Source organism: Cygnus atratus, chromosome 6, assembly GCF_013377495.2.
Source record: "Cygnus atratus isolate AKBS03 ecotype Queensland, Australia chromosome 6, CAtr_DNAZoo_HiC_assembly, whole genome shotgun sequence".
Taxonomy (NCBI): domain Eukaryota; kingdom Metazoa; phylum Chordata; class Aves; order Anseriformes; family Anatidae; genus Cygnus; species Cygnus atratus.
Genome location: NC_066367.1, coordinates 12,732,422 through 12,740,610, shown reverse-complemented (window position 1 = coordinate 12,740,610; position 8,189 = coordinate 12,732,422).

Here is an 8,189-nt window from a genome sequence, read left to right as displayed (position 1 = left end):
TGGAGTTGGGCAAATATAAAATAAGCACAAGAGAGATGTAAGCTTTCCTTTTCTGTACAGCAGTTACATCACTGAGATTTCAACACAACCTGTATCACAAAGCACTATCTGATCAATTCTTTCTTGCTCAGTTCAGATTAGTCTCATTAAAGAAACTTCTATCACAACAGAAACTGGAATAGGCAGGACATGTGAATATACAGCAATTTTGTCTTTCAAGAAATTTGACTGAATATTTCAGCAATTAACATAGTCACTTAACAGGTAAAAAAAATGCCAGAAGTACATTGAGCAGTTTCGATTCGTCCCCATTACATACATCACAAGCTACCTGAACACTCTTGGTTCCCTTGCACAGGGACCCATTCCACTGCATACGAAGGGCCTTGCTTTCTGAATGAATTTCATCCTCAGCGATACAGTTCATTAACAAAGAAAGAAATGCAATTATGTGTTTTATTTAAAAAAAATATTTAGAAAACACAGATTTTATCACATGCTTAATCTTTTACCCAGTTAACTTAATTACTAGGAACAGGAAAGTTAAAACTTCAGTTATTAAACACTTGACAGGTATGTAAGATAATTTTTGTATAGGCTTGAATGCTACAGTTTAAGGTCCAGCACCATGGTGATGTGGTTAAGGATGAATGCTGTATATCACCTCACCAGAAACACCAAGCACTTCCCTCTAGATGCAGAGGCTCAGAATTGCTGTTTCCAGGCCTTGGAACTGCAAAGCCCATGATTTATTGTTCCTCTTCTGGAGGCTTTCAGATTAACTGTCTTTGGTCCTCTTCTTAAGTGGACAGCTGTACAAGAGAGGTGACACCCCAACACCAGCAACGGAGCAGTGAGGGTAGAGGTGGCACACAAAAAAAATGGTTCTATTTTCACCCAATCCGTGCTTGGGAAGAAGACAAAGAAAACAGTTTTGTTTTTATTCTTATTTTGATGGCAGCTGTCGGAAAGCTGCTCAGCAGTTTGGAATGTCACAAGTAGTCCCCTTGGAGCTGGATTAGAAAGAGATGGAGAAAGCCAAAAGCACTAAGCAGATAGTTTTGTAACCATGCAATAAATCTTATTGCATATTTACAAAGAACTATATTCTCTGACATTTATAGTTCTCTTTCAAACGATGCAAGCAGGCCCTGAACTAAACTTTTTTTTTTAAACTCATATAATCTGCTTTCACTAATAACTATGTAAGATATATACTGGTAAAACATCTCTAAAAATAAATCTGCCAGTCTTACTGGAGGGGAAGCTACAATAGATGCAGGCCAACAAAAATAATGATTTTTCATTCCACTTAAAGTTCAGGAAAAATATCCATGTTCGCCAAATAAAAGACAAAACCGATGGGAACGGAAAATATTTTCATGCTGAAAGAGGATATTTTAAACAATGGAGACAAAGTCAAATCTCTCATTAACCTTTTTAAAGGAACTTTCTGAAATATAACACCAAATTTTTGCAAGTATGGTATAACCTTTATTAACTTTAACAATATTCCAGCAAACACTTGGTCTACTCACTTCTATATTATTATTTCTTTAAGAAATAATGATGGGGGTGACTAACTCCATGCATACACATTTGTTTGGGAATTTCTTCTGGCCTGCTGGCTTTAATTTTCAGCTCTTCCAGCAGTGTTTTTTTCAACTCAGGCCTATTTTTATTCCTGGAGTTATTTCAGAGGTTCAAAAGACAGAAGTTCAAGGAAGTAACAATGTGCAGATCTGCAAGCTTGATGATTCTCATCTTCTAAGCCCAGAAAAAGGCAAGAAAATTCAGGAAACCAAAAAATGCTTTAAATACCCGTACTCAAGTTATTTTGACACTTCGTGTTACTACTCTTAAGAAGAGAGGGCCCTCTGAAGACCCTTTTTACAGATGGAGCAGTTTTTCCCACTATATCATTCTTAATAAATACCTTAGTGTTAACGTAGACAGCAACAAGAAGTATCTAGAAATCATTATTCCTCACCTGCAGCCCAGATGGTTCAAAAAAACTCAACTGTTGTGTACTGAAACATGTTAACATCATTCCGGTTTTCTGTACAAATTGATGCAGGAGGGAATGCTTCAGCTGGCTAGACCATGAGTTGCACCGAGTAGTTAGCACATATTTTCAAATGCTTCGTAGTCAGGGGTACAATAATCTTTTACAAGAGAGGAACAGCTAGCTAACACCTTACAGCCATACCTAATATTAGGATGAATCTAACTATGATTTAAAATGTCCGTATACAGCTAAAGAGAACTCTGTCCTCTGTTTAGTGATCAACAAATGAGTTCTACACCTCTTGCAGAATTAGTTAGTTCAAAGCATGAAAAAAATTCCTAAAGGCCCTGAACTTTTTAAAATGAGAATATGCGTTCATTTAATAAGAAATGCCATCTGAAATCCAGTAACACAACCAAATGAAAACTTCCTAACTTATCAAAATTAACTTTTCTTCCTGAAAGTAGGTTATACTGCATTTTTTTGAACAATTTTATGGATAAAGACATTACATTCCACTGTCCTACTTTACTCATTGTTAAGTTTTCCAGGAGAGAAAACAACTAGAGAACTAAAGGAAGTGAAGTAAAATTCCGCCATGTATTAACGATGAGAAAATTGGCTAAATAGGACAAGCAGTCAATTCTCAAATTATTCTAATAATACTCCAGGAATCTGGACTTGCAACAATATTATTGAACACACTCATAATTTGCAGATGAGATTAGCATGTGAGGAACAAGTACTTGCAGATGACAGGGTTATTCTGTTTATTCTGGGGTTTAGATGTTTGTTTGTTCTTGTAGAAGAAGCCTGAGAAACCATAGAGAACACAGTAAAAAAAAAAAAGAGCAAGGGACACTGTATCATGCACAGATGCGAGCCAGTGCAGTCCAGAAAAAATGACTATGTGCCATCGTAGGAAATCAGCTACAAACAGGATACTTTCAAATTTGGAAAAGAGGACAGAAGTATTTACAGTAAAACCAAAATAAGTAGTTTTCCAGACATTCTCAGTTCCTCAGGCTGCTTACGCAAACTAAGTTTTATAATGCTTAGTTAGCAAGCATTCTACAGCAGGCTGTCAGGGAAAGACAAGCAGCTGCATCACAGTAATTCACCTCAGAGACCACCTGATTATCAGGTGCTTTTAAAAACACACAGATGTTCTGCCTATTTTCCCCTGACCTGTTCTTTCTGCACAGTCCTGTACTTCTGCTGATGAGAAAGCTATCAGAAACCAGGCATGTTACTCACTGCTGGACAGCATATTAACAAGACACACAAGAAGAGACTATTACTGAATTGCTTAAGAATGAAATATGACAGGGAGAAATTAAAAACATCAGAGGAGAAAATAAAATACACCTTTACATCTTTACGACTTGCATAGTCTTTCAAGCACACTCCTAACTAAAGTCCACCTTCTTAGATGAACGTAATACACTTTTGCCTTCTTTTGTATATCAATTTCCTACAAGATAGGAATTTGGACGTGTCATACTGTGGTTAAAGGGACACTGTACACAGAAAAGATTATATGCAGAGCCTGAAACCTAAATGAAGAGAACAAAGTTACCTTTCCTTCTAGACCATATATTTCATATTTTGGACAAATTCTTCTTCCAACAGCAGTACAAATCAAGAGTTAGCGTATTCAGAGCTGTAATGGGAAGACTTATTCTTAATTAGGTAATAAAATTTGGGAATAGAATAATTATAAGGCATGCAAGCTGCATTACAGGCTCTAAAAAAAAAAAACCAACCACCCTTCATTTCCTTTTCTTCTTTAATTTTTAAATTAGATATCTCATTCCTGGATCCCTCACTAAATACTGATTTCTTTCAGTACTGGAAATATCAGCCAACATGAAAATACATTTAAGTCCTCAAGGTAGGCAGCCATCTCAGGAAAGCATGACAAGTTTCTCAAGCTTCCTATCTTCACAGTGTGCTGAAAATTTCAAGCCTGAGGGTCTACAAAATATCATAGGTCCACTACTACTATTTGTGCAAAAGACCAGGTCGTACTTTCACTTAAAACAAGACTCTCATAGCAAAATTATTTAGCCTAAAATTACACTAATGTTGCTTGGGACAAATCTATATTACCAAGCAATCATATTGTACAATAGAACATGCACCATTCAGACTGTAAGTGCATGCTGGGAATTATTTAGTCAAAACATTAAGTAAATTCAGTTGCTGCAGATGGAGAAACTACCCAAGTCACCACACAACCTGAAACAAATGCATCACATAGGACAGAGGCATGGACCTCAGTTTCAAGAGGTCCTCTTGGTTTCAAGAGGCCTTGCCCTGGTTTCTCCAGTGTTGCTGATGTCCACTAACTCTTTAAGAACAGTTGGAGAACTATAATAACAACATCTGAATTTCTGAAAAACTGAAAAATAAACCAACAAGTGACCTCCAGCCCTACTGACCTTTTAGATTCATACCGCGCTTGAGAAGATAGAACAAATTTCTTTTCTCTCTTTCAGAGGTCTGCTACTTTTCACAATTCCAAATGAAACCACTAGATACCACAATGTTAGACGGCATGCTACACTCTTGGTACAGGAAGAGAGTTTACTCTATACTTTGCATGCTCTTGAGTTCCAGTAGTGCCAGAAAATGTGCCAATGAGACGAAAAGAGTAACTAACACTCTTATCACACAGCATTTGATACTGGCTTGCGCAGATGGGCTCATGTTACGGAACTCATGCTGAGAGAGGGAGAAAATGTTTAAGCAGATTGTGTTCTGTACTGAATTATGATTTTTTTTTTGGTAAGAAATGCAAAGTTTCTACTTCCAGAAGCCCTTAATTCTAGATGACCTGTAATATACTTTAAGTTGTATTCAGTTCGCGAAGCAATTCAATCTCTCATATCATTTCACATATTGATCAACTCAAGTCAGGCCAGCATTTTTGCCAATCTGGATGTCTTTTCAAATCCAGATGCCATTGGATATTCAGATGAACTGCATAATGCTTAATTAGAGCTATACAAGGGGGATTTTTTTTTTATTTTTTTTTTATATTTTGTTACATTGGTCCTCACAACAGGCTAATTTCATTTTACCGTTATTGAGAGTGATTAAAATCCTACTCCAAGCATACATTGTCGTGTGGCATGATGTTCCAAGCATTTAAATTCTAAGGAGAACAGCATTAACTCTGATACCTCATTCTTGGGACACCTGGGGGCTGTTTGAAAGTCTATTAAGCTTGTAAGGTTCAACACAGAAAAGATTTGCGTTCTGATGTATCAGAAACTAGATATAGCTAATTACTTTTTATCCTGCAGCCTTCCAAAAATAAGATCCCGAGGGTTACCAGGCAAATACTAGTTCCAGTAAAATTCTCTAGGGCATACAAAGAATTCTATTTTACCTTCAAGGAAATCACATGCTTTGGACTCATACCTCTGAGACAGCTGAAATATATTTAGGACATAACAGTGGATAGGATGATGGTGTCATTTCCTAACACTGAGGAAGCCATGACTTTTCATTCTCAACTACTTTGAAAGCTTCAGAATTGTTCTGCTAGCCATCTGCAATTTCACAAGACGTTTTTGGGCAATGAAGGAGAAACTGAGAGCACAAGTTCCACTCTTTCTACCACAGTTAGAAACATGTATCCAGTGTGCTAAAAACGAGGGCACTTGGGAACCCTGTAGTTAAAATCTTGATTTTGCCCAAAAACCAAAAAATGCAGGTTAGGACTGGATAGCTCTTTTGTCAATTTGCCTAGTACAAGTTGACATTGGTCAAGTTCTGCCTTAACTTGTAATTAATTTCTTGCTACAAGGAAAATAGCATCAATCCCTTGTGTGTTCAAGTAAGCATTAGGCCGTGGAGAATTCCACCACAGGACACAGTTTGAACATTTCTTTTAGTTTACGCAGACTCTAGTTGCTCATGCATTTCAGATCCTGTCAGTTCTGATCACACTCCTGGGGGGTTTTAAAGGCTTTTTTAATTGGGGTCGTAGCTCTAAGAAGTTCTATAACATAACTGAAGGTGCTGTGCTAGAAGCAAATAAAGATGTAGGTTGGTACCACTTTAAACAAGCAATGCAACCAAAGAAACGTTTGTCAAACTATGGTCTGTGACAGTATTTGATTGCTGTCCAGAGGTTGCAGTTTAAGATTAGAATCACCCCATCCTGTGACTCCTGAACTAAATGACCTACCGCTCTCAATGAATTGGGCTTAAGGTGTGGATGGATATTGGCTATTTGGGACAGCAGCTGTTACATACCTGTAAAAGAATGCTGCCATCCATCCTGCTCTCAGGGCAAACACATACCCTTGCAGTTCTATTTGAAGAAATGCGGTAAAACTTAGCAAACAGCTCCCAGAAACAAAGTGCAATTTCATGAGCTGAAGATGTGACTCAAACTTGGATCAAAAAACGTTAAGAAAAGTTTATTTTCTGTGTGGGGAAAGGGAGCTGTTTTATACATCCTGCAGGAACATGCTACTAACAACCTCTTAAAAGGAGATTAAATATCTACAAGTCATAAAAAGACTAAGAATGGTCTAGACTCCTTTTTTAAAAAACACTGCTCAGATTAGTTTGTAGTTTCCCAGATTATGTTAACTGTATTCGCTGCATCATTTATGGATAATTTTACCTGCAAATTGTAAACAAAATTCTACCATAGCTCTTCATCAACCCCATACAGCACTGAACTCTGAACATATCTTGCAGCTGAGTAGTACTTCTGTAAATGCTGTACACAGGAACAGTATTTTATGTCACAATTCTGCAGAAGCCATGCAGAAGATCTGGCCTAGCCCAGGATTTAGACTTTTTGTTAATTTGTCCAGAAGTGCAGAGAGCATAGATTCTCTTCTGCCTGACACACACGGCCAGATGAATTCTGGAAATGCTCACTATTCACCAAAGCTTTTACAGGAGATGTGGAAACCTCTCTAACAGCCATTCCCATCAAAACTGAAGTGTCTTTATGCTGGTCAGCTAAACTTTTACAGTTAGCAAAAACATCCACAGTGTATTGTGTAACAGAGTTTCTCAATGATTAGCTTAATCAGACCACCTAAGCTCAGAAGCGTAGGAATTAATGAACAGTGTTCATAATGAACAGCGTTCTATTTTTCTTGCAGTAACTAGCTTTTAATCTAATGCTGTTGTGTTTTTTTTTTCCTTTTCTGCAAGTAATGTCACTACAATGTCAGAGTGTTATTCATTACACACACGTTCCTGTGTCAAAACAAGCATCAGTCAGAGGTCCGAGTCCAAGGACTCCCTCAGAAATACAGGCACAGGAAATAAGGTTCTATAAATGGGCAATGCAGGAGGCAGCAAGTAAAGTTCAACTGGCATGATTACGTCTTATGAAAAGTGCACATGCAGTGGTGATGAACCCATTCAATTTCAAGTGTGCGAGAATTTCACCCGAATTATTTCCTCCACCATATTCTGTTGTTAAGTTTACGTTACACAGCTCTGAATCCCGTACACGTCTGGCAGCTGAGCAGAGCTCCTGTAAATACCATTTACGGTAAGAATATGTTAAGACAGTAACAATTTGCAAAAGCTGAGGAGAGACCCAAGAGGAAACAAGATGACAACAAGGGAACACAACAAAACACAAGAACCCTTAGACTGTAATTTCTATACCAATTCTCTATACAGTCAATCCTAACTCTAATAGAAAACATACCTGAGAAATTCTCCTAATTGGTGTCCTGCCTGGTTCTAGCCCACTTCTGTCTAAAGAAACAAAGTGAACAGCTATTTACAACTAAAACATTGAATCAAGACTTGGACTGTCACAGCTCACCACACAGAGTTACTCTTTCAGTTATTTTTGTCTTCATAGATTATCTTCATCAGCTTCTTAGCACGCCTTGCAGTTAACCTGCATGTAACAGATGTGAAAAGAATTTAAACACAGAAGTAACCAGTAGGAAAAAAATATTGAATTTTAGCATCAAAAGTTGGTGGATATTTGCTATCTGTTAGACCACTTGTCTGGTGTGTAAAATACTACTTTGAACAAAGTGGCCTTTGAGTCACGATTTCCTCCAAAACATTCCCAGTAAACATTAGATTTCTTCTAAACTAATATCTAGTAAATCGTAAGGCCCATGTGCCTTTCCCATTTTGAAAAGCCCTTTTAGTAGCTTTTTTTCCATAGATAAAA